The sequence below is a fragment of the Podarcis muralis genome, chromosome 2 (assembly GCF_964188315.1).
Source record: "Podarcis muralis chromosome 2, rPodMur119.hap1.1, whole genome shotgun sequence".
NCBI lineage: Eukaryota > Metazoa > Chordata > Lepidosauria > Squamata > Lacertidae > Podarcis > Podarcis muralis.
The window spans coordinates 42,277,491-42,295,630 of NC_135656.1; the positions used below are offsets into that span (position 1 = coordinate 42,277,491).

The following is an 18,140-nucleotide window of genomic DNA, read 5'->3' on the forward strand; positions in this document are numbered from 1 at the left end:
TTACATTGAAAAACCTCACCTAAAGATTCAAGGTGAAGCTTGTGATGGTATGTAATGCCTTCTTGGAGAACAGTTGGTACTTGAATTCCTGCAGGATAGGTCCTCGTGGCATGAGAGATGGATGGTTCATCCACTAGGCAAAGCTTTTGCCGTTTTGTGGCATACAGTTGCTATTTCCCCCCAGTCTGAGGAGTGCTTGCAATGCGGGTGAGCAAGTTAATAAATTGTGTGTTTTAGTAGCATATTGTGTATCTGATTAGTGCTTTAATACATACTTCAGTTGCCTTTTGGGCATGGGTCTAAAAAGTATGGTTGAATCTTATAGGCAAGTGTTAGTTTCCACCAGCCAGCTGTGAATGAGTCCCACCATGCTAGCATACCAATAGCATTGTTACTACATACACAGCATTCTATACTTGTTTTAGAACTATAGGGAAATGAAGTGTTAAGATGACAATATTAGCACTATCTTTAGCTGTTTGTGATACCATACCTGTAAGCATAATGTTGGATTTTCATTGTGTAGGTAGTGATGCAATCTATTCATTTTTGTTGCAAACATTTCCTCCCCTCTTGCTACAGATAATTGCTGCTTAAAGAGCGAGAGTGTGGGACTATCTGTTTTCAGAAGCTCAAGCCACATGGCCCTATTTGGTGGAAAGTATTGGAGTTAGACTTTTGCATGGCCAGTTTGTCTGAAACTGTGCTATGATTTCCTTTGTGGAAATAGCTAACATACAACATAATACATTGAGAGGAAGGGCCAGTTCAGGTGTATCACTGCTTATTACTTACTTAACCATGCAGTCAAATGGAATAGTCTTTCTGCCCCCTGATTCTGGAGTATTTATTCTCACTCCACTCCCAGGCTTAATCATAGTTACCCGTTACATTGGCAGCCATGCTAATTACAGTTAGCGCTAACATAGGATCCCACTTAAGCCATGATCTGAAACAATATTTTGGAACTTGTTAAGTGGTATCTTTGGATGGCCCTAACATTGGTTTAACTTGGCATGTGAAATGCATGTCAGAAGGAAGGAAGTACTCAATCCCATGGTTAAACAATTGGGAAAATTTCAAAGTAGTCTCATAACATTAATTTAGCACTTGGATTAAAATAAAAAACATCTCATCTGTTTGAATTCTCTTTATAGCTAAAACTAGAATAATAATAATAAATAATAATCATAGCAGCAACAACATAGCTGTCTGTCATTGGTACCTCTCTCTGTTGGGGGAATTCACTAGTATACAGTATTAAAGGTAAAGGGACCCTTGACCGTTAGGTCCAGTCACAGATGGCTCTGGGGTTGCGGCGCTCATCTCGCTTTATTGGCCGAGGGAGCCGGCGTACAGCTTCTGGGTCATGTGGCCAGCATGACTAAGCTGCTTCTGGTGAAACCAGAGCAGCACACGGAAACGCCGTTTACCTTCCCGTCGGAGCAGTACCTATTTATCTACTTGCACTTTGACGTGCTTTCGAACTGCTAGGTGGGCAGGAGCAGGGACCGAGCAACGGGAGCTCACCCAGTCACGGGGATTCGAACCGCCGACCTTCTGATCGGCAAGTCCTAGGCTCTGTGGTTTAACTCACAGTGCCACCTGTGTCGATAATAGCAAATGTTCACTAACCATACATTTTGGTTGTATGTAATTTAGCATAACATTCCCCTAGTTAAAACTAGAATACTTGCAGGCCAATTATTTTTCTTACATATTTGCCTTTAATTGTCTCACTTTGAAAAACATGAAATGTGAAGCTTTCAGTTTCTGTTAACAGGTCATGAACTCTCACTGCTTCTTTAGATTCTGCCTGAGGTGATTATTTCTTCTTCCTAACAAGATAGAACATTATTATCTATAACTTCATCTGCAATTTTACATTCACGCCACAAAGAGCATCTCCATGCATCTGTGGATTGATCAACTGTTCATTAATGAAGAGTGCACAAAGCTGTCTGCTGCTTTTATTTGGTGGCTAGGTGGAATAGGTCAGTAGGAAACTGAGTGAAGCAGTTGATGGGTTGCATCCACCCTGTGACTGTTTAGGAGATTTTTTAGATTTTTGCGAAGTTGAAGAACATCAACCAGATGGAGGACTTGAGTGTAAGTGGTGGAAAATCAAACTAAATTTGACAGAGCACACCACAGAGCATGCATGTATACCAGTGAGGAGGTGGTGATGATGCGGAATCCAGTGTTGCACAAATAGAATTCCATTAACACAGTGGGGACATAATCTTTCAACATCAACAGAAGTAAAGTGTCCAAATCAAGGGAAGTCATAGTCCCACTGTACAGTTGTACCTTGGAAGTCGAATGGAATCCGTTCTGGAAATCAAAGCACAGCTTCTGATTGGCTGCAGGAAGCTCCTGTAGCCAATCGGAAGCTGCAGAAGCCCTGTCGGATGTGCAGCTTCCAAAAATAGTTCGCAAACAGGAACAGTCACGTCCGGGTTTGCGGCATTTGGGAGCCAAAATGTTCGAGAACTACGCTGTTTGAAAACCAAGGTGTGACTGTATTAAGCCTTGGTTAGACCACACCTGGAGTACTGTGTCCAGTTCTGGGCGCCACAATTTAAGGAGGATATTGATTAGCTGAAATGTGTGCAGAGGAAGGCAACCAAGATGATCAAGGGTCTGGAAACAAAGCTTTATGAGGAATGGTTGATGGTGTTGGGTATGTTTAGCCTGGATAAGAGGAGACTGAGAGGAGATATGGCCATCAAATATCTGTCACATGGAAGATGGAGCAAGCAAGAAAGCAGATTCGAACTCAACACCAGAAGGAGCTTTCTGACAGTAAGAGCTGTTTGGCAGTGGAATGGACTACCTTGGAAGGTGGTGGACTCTCCTTCATGCGAGGTTTTTAAGCGGAGATTGGATGGCCATCTGTCATGGATGCTTTAGTTGAGATTCCTGCATTGCAGAGGGTTGAACTAGAGGACCCTCTGGATCCCTTCAAACTCTACAATTCTATGATTCTGTCATTCATTCTTTCCTTGCTCCTGCCTCTCCCCCAGATCTGTTCCTGGGTAGATTTTGAGGGTGCAAGACAGTTGCGGGGCTGGGAAGAAGAAAGGTGAAGTCCGGTTGTAGGAGTGGAAATCTATTCAGCTTATGTGCGAAGTTGAAAGCAATCTGTGATGGATATCAGCTGAGTTTGTTCTAATGGATCTGTTATAAGTGGTGAATGACCCTATTACAATCTTGGCTTGTCCACCCAGACAGAAAATCTGGCTGCTTGACCTTTTTAGGCCCATTCAGCTGGCCATTTGTTGCTCATGAGCTATGTGGAGTTGGTATCCAGGCAGTTTGTCAGCTTTGTGGCGAGGCCTTGGCGGGGAAAAACCTGTCTGAGGAGAGAAGGAGCAATGAGGACTTCTCTGTTTGCTCAGCATATGAGCGTTTCTGTATGTTATGGGGTTGCTCAAGTATGTGGGGTGTGTGTTAGAGTAAGATATGTATTGTGTGTGTGAATATGCAAGAATTCATGTGGCGGGGGAGCAACAGGGCATGTATTGCTCATTCTGTGTTATTCCACACTCCGTGTTAGAAACCACAGGAGGCGTGAGTGTTCTGACAGGAAGAGCTGCTTGGCAGTGGAACAGACTCCCACAAGAGGTGGTGGACTCTCCTTCCTTGGAGGTTTTTAAGCAGAGGTTGGATGGCCATCTGTCATGGATGCTTTAGCTGAGATTCCTGCATTCCATCTCAAGATTCTATGATTCTTGTGCTCCAATTGTCATTGCGGGTTTCCCACAGGCCTTTTGTTTGGCCACAGGAAGCTGGACTAGATGGGTAGTTGACCTGATTCAGCAGGCTCTTCTTATGTTCTAATGTTCAAGTAAGGCTACTGTGTTCATTATTTGGGGTGGTAGATGCATATAACTGGCCCCTGTTATTAATGAATAAAAATGAATGGGTGAATCAAGTAAGGATTCTTCTCATTGTGTGATGGAACTTCCACCCCCCCCCAATTGTTTCCAGATATGCTCTTGAGGGTTGGAAAACCTCCAGAGCACTGAGAGCACATTTTGAGGGTGCAGGCTCATGGGAGGGAAAGTTCCTCATGGGAGCAGAAGTTGTTCTGTTTGCACAATAGCTTAGTAGGTTACCACCCTAGATTTTTTTCCCTTAGAACTCTTGGTTTGGGGCATTTTCAGGTTTATGCATATTGGTTGATTAAAAATGTGAATATTTATAGATTAAAATTTCTTTGAGTTGATTTCATACTGTATTTACCCGAGTCTAATGTGCTATCGAATTTAATGCGCACCTTAATTTTTGGAACGTAATTTGGCCAAAAAAGTGAGCATTAGATTTGAGTAAATACTACCCAATTTGTAACCTAATTCTTGCTTCCAGTAAGCTCATATGTCATTAATATCCACAGGTGAGTTTTGCATTGGGGTAAATGTTGATGATATGTTCCTGTAAAATGGGGGGACAGCCTGGGGTTTTGAGTCAAGTCATATTTTAATAAATAGTGTGTATTCTTTCTCACACAATCATAGTGGAGGAATCTCTGAAGGGCATAACAGAATTCTGCTTTACAACCTTCCTTTTTAATGTGTACAAGCAGGAGTCTTTGTGTGCCACTCTTAGGGAATTCAAGTAGAGGAGTGAAGGAGTGGACAGGAGATAGGAGGCACACACAGAGACATCTCATTGACTGTAATGCTTAGCACCTCTCTTCCATTGTGCATGGAAGTGTGGGCGGCAGAAAGCTCTGTTATACCATGTGGATATTTCACCCATGCAGGGATGGAGCTTGCCCTCTGTTTCTGAAAGTCCATACAGGCCTTTAAAAAAACCCTTAGTATTCCCTATCTTTTGTAAAACAGTACAGCTTTGGGTTTCTTAGTTGTCCCCTTAATGTGCAGAATTGTACTGAAACGATTGACATTGAAGAGATGATGAAATGTGCAGCAATAGTACTGGCAAGGAAAACAAGTAGAACAACATTCATTCTGCCAGTAAGCTTGGACTGATAAGCAGTGCAAATATTAATTTGCAAGAAATCGAATTTGTCTACTACATCTTTAAAATTCCACTAACTTCTTTTGAGTAATATGACCTATTAATTGGCAAGCTGTTGAAAACTTGAAACATTGGATGCCACAAAATTACTTTTAAAATATGCAACTTCTAGGGTGAGATACAAATCTTGGAAATAAGTGTCTTTCAAATAGAGCAACACAATTCAGTAATCCTGCACTTCTTTATCTTCTCTCTGGAATCACTGTAAGACTGACTTGGATTTATCTGTGAATTCTTTTAAACTTTTTCTATTGGTAGATATACTTGGTGTATTTGAATCTTAAAGATTGTTCCTAAGTGAAAGGCTGAACTATAGTTAACATTTTACAATTTATTTGCATAACAGACGGGAGTTTCAGAGGAAATACAGAATGTTTTTCTATGGCTAAAACTTTTAAATACTTGAGGTTTTTCTAATCTGTTTAAATTTAATATCTGTGCATTCCTTTTGAATGGGTTGCATCTTTTGTGGCACTGAACATTCAGAATTTGAAAGAAAATTGAAAAATACAGGCAACCCCCTGTTTGTGTGGGGGTTGTGTTCTCTGTCATTGCATGCATAAGCCTGTTCTGCCTCCTTCCAGGGCTGAAAACGGCATGTGTGTTGGTGGTCGTGCATGCCTTGGTCATGAGCAAAATGGTAGTTTGCTGTGTTGTCGTTTATGAAACATGTAAAGTAGTAAATCAGACACAGAAGGTCAGTTTACATATGCTGAGCTGTGGCTAGCTGTTAAAGGGATGAGTTCTCTTTCTCAGCACAGCCCACTTACTGAATTTCTTCCTGATTTGTAGAAAATCAGTTCATTGTTACAAGGAACTAACAAAACATGGCCTACATTTGCCCTGCAGACCAGGATGCAGGACCAGCCCAAACCATGGTGGTTAATGGGGGGGGGGGGCAGTAGACTTTGTTTTCAGACTTGTGAAGTGTTTACATGAGGTGGTGTAGTAATTGGTTCCCTTGTTTCCCTGAGTGACACTTAGCAGATAAAATCAGTGAGATAACTAACTTCATCAGGATCATTGCCAATAAATGGTTGACTCAAGGAAAGTTTGTAACCGGTTCAAATGCGTGGAGACACAATTGTGGGTAAAAAATATTTTAAAAGGTGTTGATGAAAGAGTTTACTAGATCATTGTGATATGATGTTTGGTTTCCTCCTTAAATAGATGTCATTCACTATTGGCAGTTGAATAACTTTTCTCCCAGGGCATGTGGTATACTTCTAAAGGTATCATTCATTGCCATGTTTGACAGCTCTGTTGAAAGCCGTTAATGGTGCTGTTTAATACAACCATGATCACCCAAATCATGTGTTTTCAAGGCAGAATAGTATTATCACCTAACAGACTCTGGGATAGGTCAGTCAGTAGAGCATGAGTTTCTTACTCTTAAGAGTCATAGGTTCAAGCCCACATTGGGCAAAAGATTCCTGTATTGCAGGAGGTTGGACTAGATCAGGGGTCTGCAACCCGCGGCTCCGGAGCCGCATGTGGCTCTTTTACACCTTTGCCGCGGCTCCAGGGCGGATACTAGCGAGGGGAGGAGGCACATTGTGCGCCCCGACACTCCCCACTGTGGCGGGTGCTGTACTGGCTGTGACGTCGCATGGGGGCGGGGCGGGCGTTAGTCACACACCGTCCCGACGTCGCCTTCCCGCCCGCTGTCAGATCGCAGCTCCGGAGATATATTTGTTTTAAATGTCGCAATGGTTTTGCGGCTTCCAGTTGTTTTTTCTTCGGAAACGGGTCCAAGTGGCTCTTTTTGTCTTAAAGGTTGCAGACCCCTGGACTAGATGAATCTCATGTTCACTTCCAGCTCTACAATTCTATGGTTTTATGATTCTAGGAACATAAGAAATACCCTGCTACATCAGGCCAAAGGTCCATCTTGTACAGCATTCTGTTCTCACCATAGTCAACCAGGTGCCTCTGGGAGGTGGTGGTGTTGTTGTTGTTGTTGTTGTTGTTGTTAATATTTATTCCCCTCCGATCTGACTGGGTTTCTCCAGCCATTCTGGGTGGCTTCTAGCAAAAGAAAAATAATAATGAAATGTCAAACATTAAAAAGTTCCTGATACAGGAACTTCAGATGTCTTCTAAAACTTGTGTAGTTCTTTATCTCCATCTCCTTGACATCTGGTTGGAGGGTGTTCCACAGGGAGGGCACCACTTCTAAGAAGGCCCTCTGCCTGTTTCCCTGTAGCTTCACTTCTCACAATGGGGGAACTGCCAGAAGACCCTCGGAAGTGGACCTCAGGCTGAAAGATGGGGGTGGAGACTCTCTGTAAGGTATACTGGCCTGAGGCCCTTTAGGGCTTTAAAGGTTAGGTACCAACAAGCAGGACCTGAGTGCAATAGCATTATCTCAATTTGTGATTCCTTCCTAGCAATTGGTATTCAAAGGCACAGTTCATCCAAGAGGGGAAGTAAAACAGAGAGCTGTTCTGGGTGGTTGCTATTGTTAGTCTTATTCTCCATGACTTTGGCTAATGCTCTTTTAAAGCCACATTGGTGGCCATCAGTAAATCTTGTGGGAGCAACTCCATAGTTCGAATATGTGCTGTGTGAAGAAGTTCTTCTGTTTATTCAAACATTCAACTTCATAGGATGGCATCAAGTTCTAGTGTTATGAGAGTGGGAGAAAAGGCAGCCAAAAATATCACGTGGATGGAGAAACTCCCCTATGAGCAAAGGTTATAACATCTGGGGCTTTTTAGTTTAGAGAAAAGATGAGTAAGAAGTGTATAAAATCATGCACAGTGTGGAGAAGGTGAATTGACTACAGCTTCAACATAAATGTTCAGGCCTCCCTTTCTGCTGTTTAGTAGGAACGTGGGAGAAAAAAGACTAATGATTTCCTCTTTGCTATATTTTCTCCAGCTCTGATCTGTTTGGTATTGGAGGAGTAAATCCGTTTTTTAAGCCTTTACCCTTGGTAGTTGTGTTTAATGTGTCAAATGGTGGTAACTGGCAGGTGAACCGTAACTTCTAAGTCAACACAAATAACCACAATGGTCAACATAGGATTGTCCTGCACAGAGGTTACATCCATCTACAGCTGCCTGCCAAAACAGCTCTAACTCTTAATGCTGGGGGCAAAAATTGAGATATTGTAAATGTGTTCATACCCTGCTTACAAGCTTTACTAAAGGCATTTCACTGACCATTGATGGAACCAGAACACTTTTGGGCTGCCATAGTAAGGCAGTTCTCACCTTCATAACATCCCTTTTCAAGATAGTGAAACTACATGGCTGGATTTGAATTTAAAGATGCCTCACAATTTCATAAGTTGAACTTGAAATGTTAAACTGTATTTTTGTTTCTTGATTTCTTTTTATTTTATACTAATCTAATATTTTATTCTTTGTGCAGATTTACACTTCGTAGTTAAGTGTAAAAAATGGAGATTAGAGAGTGAAAACAGGAGAGAAATCAGGCAAGAATAAACTCTGCCTCAAGGTAATGTGTTTGTATATATGTTACTTAATGTGTTTTTGTATATGAAAATTTGGTGTTCTGCTTTTGCGTATCCACCCTGGGTTATCTTGTGAGGCGAGGCTCTTGTATGTTAATGGTATTGGATGGCTGATAGTTTGAAAGAGTTAAAAATAATTTTAGATTTGGTACTAGTACAATGACAGCTGAGTGAGTCATCTTGTACTGATTATTTACAGTAAAATGTTGTTTTGTTGTGTGAGATTCTAAGGTTTCTAGAATTTAGCAAGCTGAGTGGAAACGAGCCAATCTTGGAAACATCCTGGGACATCTCTACCAAAAAAAAAAAAAAACTTAAACAAAAATGGCCTCATAAATGCTCTAACTAATGTTAATATCCAACAGAACAAATTCTAACTGGGAAGATGATAGCATAGAACTCTAAACCAGCAAAAATTACATAATTAACCCCAAAGGCCGTTTGAAAGAGCCAGGTCTTCACCAACCACTCAAAGCAATATAATGAATGGGCCTGGGAGATCCCATTTTGGCAAGACATTCCACAGAGTAGGTTCTTCTTGTCAGGAAGAGATGTAATGTAGTTGATGTGCCAGCTAATGCTGGAAAAAAACACACCTTACAGCTACCACCTGCACATCAAACAGGAGTTCCAGATCAACAAGTACTCCCAAACTACCACCTGCAAGCATTTAAAAGCTTCATACAAAATATGAATATGTTTGCATAGCTTCCAACAGTAACAACTAAATATTAGGAAACAAAAATTCCCCCAGGTGGTTAAACAACCACCAGTGGTATCCAATTAGCGTGTTCCATCAGAACAAGCATTCCTGCTTGCACAGCAGATTTCCCCCCATCTCGCCTCCACAACTCCTAGGAGTTAAGGAAAACTCCTAGGAAAGACTAAGGGCACACATGAGGGAAAGAGAGGGAGGAAGTTCCATTAGCCAGACAGAAATCCTTGCAGTGGCAGGACACAATAGCTGGATGCTGCGCTATGTTTTACTTGCAGTTGAGTTACAGTTTTTTTTTTAATAATAATAATAAAAATAATTAATCTTGTTGCAGGGCATTAATACCTCTTTTCTTCTAGGCCTTCTTTTATGCAGAAATCTAGCTTCCCTACCAATGACTGCATTGTCACTAGGACAGTGTTTTTCCTCCAGCTAATGCAGGAACTGCAGCAGTGTAACAATGACTGTTCAAGTGTCACTGTCACTTACAGTGTAATGGCCTCACATTACAGGCAGCAAGTAATATAACTCCCCCCTTCTCTCACTTGCCTCATCTTTTACAATAAAATAATTTTAATGATAATTTTACCTTTTTACAGGCTGAACACTATTCCACTCTATAACCCCAGTAAGAAAGGCCCTTTATCAGAGTAGCCACTCATCTAGTCACCTGTGGTGTGTAAGAACTTTCTTTGGGCTACCAGGCTTGGAAACATTACAAATGTTGGTTCTTCCTCCTCCGCCTGTTTTATGCTACAAACAACTAGCATGAGTTTGTGTAGGCAGGAATGCTCGTTATTTTTTATTGACACATCTGGCTGTGCCTGTGTTCCTAATTAGGTAGACGTCTTTTGAGGGAAGTGCCAAAGAGTGTTTCTGGTTAAGCTATCCTTGAATAAATTTTGGTCACTAACTCAGCACCAGTACATGGCACACTTGAGTGAATGATGGAACCCCCAACAGGGCTCACTGCTACCACCATAGCAGATGTGGCTCAACCTGGGGGGGGGATGGCTGACCCTATGTAGTGCATCTTTACTCACCACCACCTTGTTCATTATGCTAGTGCCATTCCCAACACGTGTATGTTAGGGCCAGTGTAATTAGCATGGTGGTGGCAAGAAGGGAATGGAGGTGGAGCCCATTGGTATTGATGAGTGAAGCTCCTGGTCCATGCACCTGTCCTCCCTAGCACTGCCCCAATGTAATCAACATTATGGCATGGGCAAGTTAATGTGTGCCGTGTTACCCTGGTACTTGTTTGATGCACCACCTGGGACAGGCATGCACCTGTCCTCCAATTAGCAGGTGCAGGGGGTGGGCATCATTGAGAGGGAACCACTGAGGGTAGCTTGCCCTGGAACTCCCAAACCGTGGCCCCAGTTTGGTCAACTGGTGTACTGTCGAACATCTGCAGTATGTGCCTAGTTAGTGAATGTAGTTAAGATGTAAGCATCTTGCTGTTCCTTAAGTTATTTGATCAGTATCATGCAAGCTATTTAATGAACTGGAACAACTTGGAATGTGTACAGAAAAAAATCCAAATTACTGCTTTCATCTTGGATGTTAACTGCCTCATAGTTCATTTTGTTCTGTAGTTCTCTTATTTTGATTCCACATTATATGTACACTTCATTGTGATATCTGTATTCCTGATTAGTCTTCCTGGAGGTGCTCCATTTTCTCCCTCATTATTACTTTGAGTCTTCACTCCTCTTCATCCCAGCTGAAATATTTTCTGCATCTTCCAAGTTGTTGACTCATTCCATTCTTGTCACCCCCTGGCTTGACTTATAATCTTAATGTATTATAGCAGGCACGTCCAAGCGGTAGATCACTGGACGTCTGTGGTAGATCACTGGTAGATCACCGGCTCCCCCGAAAGAAGCTCAACAACTTTGGCTCCCCTAAGAAAAGCTCAACAACTTAGACCTGAAACCCCCAAAACAGGGCTTTCCGTCCTTAAAAAAGCTCAAAATGTTTGACCTGAACCCCTAAAAATGGGGTAGATCACTCCCAGTTTTTAAACTCTGTGAGTAGATCACAGTCTCTTTGGAGTTGGCCACTCCTGCATTATAGTAACCCTGAACCTCTGCTGATTTTTGTCTATTAGGCTTGCTTTTACATTTCAGCCACACAAAAACTCAGGCAACCTAGAGTCATTCTCATAAGTCCAGGACACTTTCAACTAAGCAAAAGTATTCAAGGAGGGTACAGAGCACAGCCAGCGAGGGGTGTAGCCTGAAAAGGACTATGGCCTAGAGATAATCCTGTGGAGCGAATAGAGTGGCCTGGAAGGCCTCATTTGGCCCTAAAGCCTGTATCCAAAGAAGTTATGCCATTGGCCCAAGTACAGTGGTGCCCCGCAAGACGAATGCCTCGCAAGACGGAAAACCCGCTAGACGAAAGGGTTTTCCATTTCTGAGTTGCTTTGCATGACGATTTTCCCTATGGGCTTGCTTCGCAAGACGAAACGTCTTGCTAGTCTTGCGATTTTTTTCCCCTTTCCCCCCCTTTTCCAAGCCGCTAATAGCCTTTTAGCAGCTTAGCCGCTAATCCTTTAATAGCCGCTAAACCGCTAATAGCGCTAATCCGCTTAGCCGCTAATAGGGTTGCTTTGCAAGACGAAAAAACCGCTAGACGAAGAGACTCGCGGAACGGATTCTTTTCGTCTTGCGAGGCACCACTGTACTTCCACCTGTGCAATGGGACTTCTTCCCCTGCAGCATCCACAGATCTGCTCTGGAGTTTTCCCAAAACCTCTGAAGCAGATTTGGAAGGGTGTGTAGAGAAGAGAGGGCGAGGAAATCACACAACACAAGGCTTTCAACCTGCAGAAATGGGACAACTTAGTTGGATGTAACCTGAGGCTCCCTAGTCTGCCTTAAATTATTGATACATTTAACTCATAACCCACCTACTCTCAGCAACCAGAAACATCATAACCAGACACTGGAGAAACATGTCAGGAGTAAGCATGGACAAATGGTAACAAATAGTATGGAAAACAGCTTCACTAGAAAAATTAACCAATAAACTGAAACTGACACGGGGACAAATAGAAGAAGACGCCTTCACCCCAGTATGGCTCCCCTTTATCATATACATAGCCCAACAAGACAACGACAAGAATCCACCAACAGCATACAAATCAATATGGCTAACCTGATCCAAAACATCCACCTACCCCACTCACACATGAAAACAAAGTTCACCACAGCCAATCACGAATGAACAATCACACCCTAGGCCAACCCCCAACCTCTCTCAGTACCAGAGGAACACAAGCGAATAGCAAAGAGAACCCGCACAAGCGACGCTGACACAAAACCCCACACATACATTAAGTAAAATAGAAACATCACCACCCGACCCCACCCCCACTCACCTTTCTCCCCCTCCATCTCTTTCCCCCCCTTTCTTCCTAATATAACACTAATATCTGTAACTTGAAAAAAGAGACATTGCACATACTTTTGTAAACCAAGAAATCTTTAATAAAAATACATTAAAAATTATTGATACATTTTACTATGAAGATAAAAATCTTTCTCTCTTATATAATCCATCTAACTTCGTAGAACTAGTGATATGCATTGGAATCAATTATAGCTTGGTGTAAATAGTATTTGTACTTTGGCTGTATCTGTGCATAACAAAGAGAATGACTTATACCATCTCTTCAATTTATTGCTGCCTTATGGACTTCTCAGTATAAATCTTGTAACTAATTTTAAATACAATAAATAAAAGCGTATTATAAAATATTTATGGTAACTTTTTTTTTTTAAGCACTGAAAATTAACAGATTACCTTGACTCTCTTCCTACATCCGCTTTAGTGTTCATTTCAATCCCTGGCATCTCCAGTTAGGATTGGGAGAGACTCCTGTCTGAAACCCTGGTGATCCATTGCCAGTCAATGTAGATAGACAGTACTGAGCTAGATGGACCCAATGGTCTGAATCCGCATAAGACAGCTTTCTACATTCCAGTCTCAATCTTATTTCTACTTCTAAATGTTCCTTTTTATTTATTCATTCAAGAGACAGTAAATAGGTAGTGAGGGTGGCATACCTGGCTTCTAGGTCTCTCATTGCCCATTTTTTTAAGGAAGCAAAATAGCATTGTTAGAGATCACAGTTGTCAGCAATTTATGCCCATTTGAACAGTTTTGAGAACTTTTTCTAAAGGGAGCCATTCTTCTTTCTGCTCTTCCCTTTCCATCCAGTCCCCACTGTAGCAATATATAATTGCTATCCAGAAACAAATTGATAATAGTAGTTGTAATCAGTTATGCACAAATGTTTTTTGAACCAATGATGTACTGTTGCACAGTTTGGCTTAGCATTGTTATTAAGCCATCCTCTTTTGGGGTTAAAACCCACACTGTGCGGTGGTGTCACATCATGGTCCAGGCTAGTTACATCCTTGAGCAAGGAATTTTTTTGCAGAATACTGTATATGACTAAGGGAATAAAAATAAAAGCTGATAATACTTAGGGTAGGGTAGGTGTTGCTGGCAAGATGTTTGGCTATAACCCCTGTCATTCCTGACCATTGGCCATGCTGGCTGGGTTGGATCAGTGTTAGAGTCCAATAACATCTCAGGAGATCATGTTGGTAGCTGTTTTTAAAACTGTAACACCTCTTCCTGTGCTCTGATGGTGTTTCCTGCTTGGCAGGAGGTTGGACTCGATGGCCCTTGTGGTCTCTTCCAACTCTATGATTCTATGATTCTTCCATTTCTGATTTACAAATACTGTGTTTTAACTGTTTTTCATGCCACATAGCCTCTGCTTAGTGTAGTGTTTTTTTTATGCCTGGGACATGGTGTAGAGATGCCCTTCTAGATGTTTTGGACCTGCTTCCTGAGGCTAATGGGAGGATGGCAGGTTTGGGAAGATTTTTGGATAGGTGTTTCATGTATTAATGATTTGGGCATGTATCTATGGGTTTTGTGGCTGATCCGCAAGGGTCCTTAAGTTGGCACATAAATACAACCAGGAAGGTTATCCAACAGTAGAAAAGCACTGGCCTAGAAGCACCAGAAAGGGTAAAACATTCTTATATATCTCTTTCTGCTGGATTCCGGCAATTCAAAACTTCGCAGCTACCCTGTAACCTGCTAGACATTGTTTAACCACATGTGAGGAGTTTGATACCAAGGATTACACTAGAAACCAATTAGTTGGAGTACTGTAATAGCATACATAGGGTTGTATCCAAAGTTAGTCTTACTTAGAGTAGGTCCATTGACATTAATGAACATAGCTAACTTAGATCCGTTAATTTCTATGGAATGATGATTTCTTTTATTGAATTAAGCTAAAGGTCAATCTAGCATTCAGGTTGTACATATGGGGTGAGGGGAAAGGAAGCAGACGTCTTGCTGCACAAGTGGGAATCTGCTTGCATGATGCTGGATGTCACCCCATGGCAATGGCCATTTCTTGTTGATTTGTTGCAAGGATTTTTAAAGTACCTGTGACCCACTCAAATTGTGTCCAAGAATTGACAGACGCAGCAATGGAGAAAAAGAAAGTGATATTTATTGCTGAGCAATAATTGACCCAGTGGAATCGTTTCCAGAGACTGGGCACCCCAGCTCTAGCGCCCTGAGGCTTTATACCTGAGTACATACATGACATAATCGAATACAATCGGACACGGCAGCAAAAATAAAACCAATGAGCGCATTCAAGCCTTGTCCCCTGATCATGTAAAGAGTTCCCTCCCAACGTCTGCATTCTTCAGTCTGTACATCAGTTCGACCTTTCCCCTGCTTTATGGTAAGAAAGGAGAAAGGAAACCTAAGGAGAAAGGAACTTTATTCGGCCATTACGCTGTTGATGGCTCTCCTACGCAACATCTGCTATACGGGGACATTTGTGGTTAGCGTTTTCCTGTTTTAGCTGCTAAGGACCCAGCCTGGACAGGAGGAAAGTGCCAGCATATCAGATTTATTGCTTCCCCCCTTATGTTGGCGAGACATTGAGGACATAAGAAGAACAAGGGGAGAGAACTGGGGCAGAGGTCCTTTTGGATTTTTCAAATCTAAGCAATTTGCTTTAAGCTCTGCAAAAGCCTTAATGATTCAAGCATGGATTATATAAAATCATCATAAAGATATATGGTTATATATGGATATATGGATAACTGATTATATGAAAAGCATAAGGGTAAAATTCACCCAGGTGGTCCTGCTTCAGATTGACCCTAATACCTAGTGCATACTCATAAAGTGTTTAAATAGCAATATTCCCAATGCTTTTGTATGCTGTGCCTACTAGTCAGTGACTTTGTCCAATCCTTTTTTAAAGTCATGAAAATTGGCAACAATTTTGCCATACATTGTTGCAATGTATATCTAGATTTATTATGTCCTACGTGAAGAAACACCTCTGCAGCCTGGTTGGCACATTATGGTAACCCTTAGTTACAAACTGGCTGACCATGAACAAGCTATGTTCTGGTGCAGGCTACTCAAATCACACTCTTCACTTTTGCCAAGGAAGGAAGAAGCAAACCACAGCACTGAGTTAGCATTTCATGCAACCTGTGGTTTATTTCTCTTTAAACAAACCATGAGGGGAAGCCAATACCTCTGTGCTTATTATTATGTGCAAACATGTCTTATGTTATGAACCCACTGCCATTTATTCCTATTAGACTGCTCTCACTTCTAGTGAGAGAGAAATTTCTCTTCCCTCTTTACACATTATTCCATAGACCTTGATTAATTGATCCCATCATTTAATAACAGATAGGGTTGAATGGAATGCCTTCAAATATATTCAGATTTAGATTTGTATATGCAATATAGTATCCAGTTATATGACAAATACATAGACTAGAGTTGATAGGCTAGTTAATTTACTAGTCACTACAGTGTTTATTTGACCATAATCAGATATTACCAAATATTCCATGAAGTCAGGAATTTCAAAATGAATCGTGTGATCGTTTGATAGAATTGCAGTAGTAAGGGCCCCTTACTTCCCAACAGTGCAGGAATCAGGGCCTGTTACAATGTATTTACATAGGAACTGTCATTATCGGCCTTGTAACTTTTTTGCTTTTGTGCTTCCAGTTAAACAATTGGACCTAATTTCCCTAGCTGACCTCTTGCTTAACAGCAGCGGTCTCTGAACAGGAACAACTTACAGAGTTATAAGCCTTGAATTGCCACCATGTCTAATTTCATTGTGTGTGTACTTGTGAAGGTTTTATGTTCTGTATGCAAACAGTGCATATTGTGCTGCTCATGGAAATAACAGGTGACTGCCACAATTTCATGCTTGCATTTTGTGGTTCCCACTTTTGTGCATATAAGTCAGCTAGCCCACAGCAGAGAGCATACCAATTAGGTTTTTAAAAAGTTTATTAGCATCTAATTGATATTTGACTGTTCAAGGGACCAGGAGTTGGCCAACTTCAGTATTCCATTGCCTTACTGTTTTGCACTAGAGTTCTTGTGATCTACCAATGTGTATTAAGTTATAGAGCACGACTGTGCACACAGGAACTCTTCAACAGTTGGGGCACAACTTAGTCACTTCTAAATGATATTCAGTATGCAGCTTGGCTTAAGGACGCAAGTTCCTTGCTGGATCAAATCATAGCTCACCTACTATCAGCATTATTTGGCTAAGAGTCCAAACTAGCTTCTACCCATTCTGCTTGGATTTCCTTTTCCTTTTTTGCTTCAGATGTTTAATAATCCCACCCCTTTGCCAGTGCATGAGATAAATGAGATGGCAAAATGGTCCAATCACAAGACAGTGCAAAGGCAAAAACAAGTATATGTACGTGACTGCAATGTTAATGACTAATTCAATGCTCAATTTAAAAGTTATCACCTGAGTACTCAGAAGGAAGGTGTGTTTACAGGTCCAGGTTATAGTCTGGTTATCTCCTGTCTTGGGGGTGGAAAACTGGATCTGGCCAGTGGACAGGTTCAGACTTCCCCCAATGCCTGCATGCCACTTTGGCCTGTGGGATAGGTTGCTCATCCGTAAATCACTGTATTTTCTGGTGGAGTGTTTTCCTTTGCCTGTGTGATTTGGTTTCAACTGTTGAAATCCAACCATGTGGGGAAATGAAGTATTTCTCTGATCAGCTCTTATCGCAAGCTCCCTATGGGCTGAACTATGAAGTTTTTGATTGAGAACTCCATAGAGCAGCTGATCCCAGTGGGGCTTGCTGTCAGCACCAAATTAGCATTTACAGCAAACCTCACTTGCAGAGGAACTATCAGGAGCACACCTTTAAGGCTTTCAGTTGTTCCTTTGTAGCCTTGCTTTCACCTGCCCCTACACCTGAAATCACAGGTGTGGGGCAAATGGGCATTATTTCAAGGAGACAGCCTTGTAGACCACATTAAGATTCCTGCAGCGCCTTGTCTGTGGGCTGGAGGTTCCTAACTGCTGTGCTATGTGGAGCCCATTGGAGGACCAAAGTGACTTGTGCTAAGTGAGGAAGTTCAGTACTTGACTGTTGTAATCACCCTTACTTTCTGTTTGTTTATAAGAGAATGCCAATCCATTTTCTTTTGGGGGCAGTAGATGTATTTGTAATCATGTAGGCTTAAGAGACAATGGTTTGATTTCAAACTACAAATCAAGATCTGAAATCATTAAATCAGGATTAAATTACAGTCTCTCGACTTGGATATAACAGGAAATGTCATGGTACCCCTCCTTTTGTAACAATAAGAATGTCATGTTAGTCTGAAGTATTGATTTTCTTGCTGGCCATGAAATCTGCACATAGGGGATAAATCAGCTTGGTAATTGTATGCACTTGCTCCAGGGATAGTTAAGAAAAACAGGATTCTGTTGAGGAACCTTGTAGGTTGACCTCTGTCCTTTTGCTTTTTGTTAGGCAAGGCAAATGT

General features: G+C 41.6%; 1 protein-coding gene across 7 annotated transcripts in view; it reads left to right on the top strand.

Annotated features, from left to right (window-relative positions):
- BRD4 (bromodomain containing 4) overlaps positions 1-18,140 on the top strand; it is a 75,906-nt gene that overhangs the window by 10,315 nt on the left and 47,451 nt on the right. For 6 of the 7 annotated variants that reach the window (XM_028717234.2, XM_028717228.2, XM_028717233.2 and 3 more), the window contains exon 2: positions 8,425-8,511. The exons of the other annotated variant lie outside the window; for it this stretch is intronic. The gene's annotated coding sequence lies outside the window, so the exon portion shown is untranslated. The remainder of the gene's footprint in view (positions 1-8,424; positions 8,512-18,140) is intronic. 7 annotated transcript variants of the gene reach the window in all.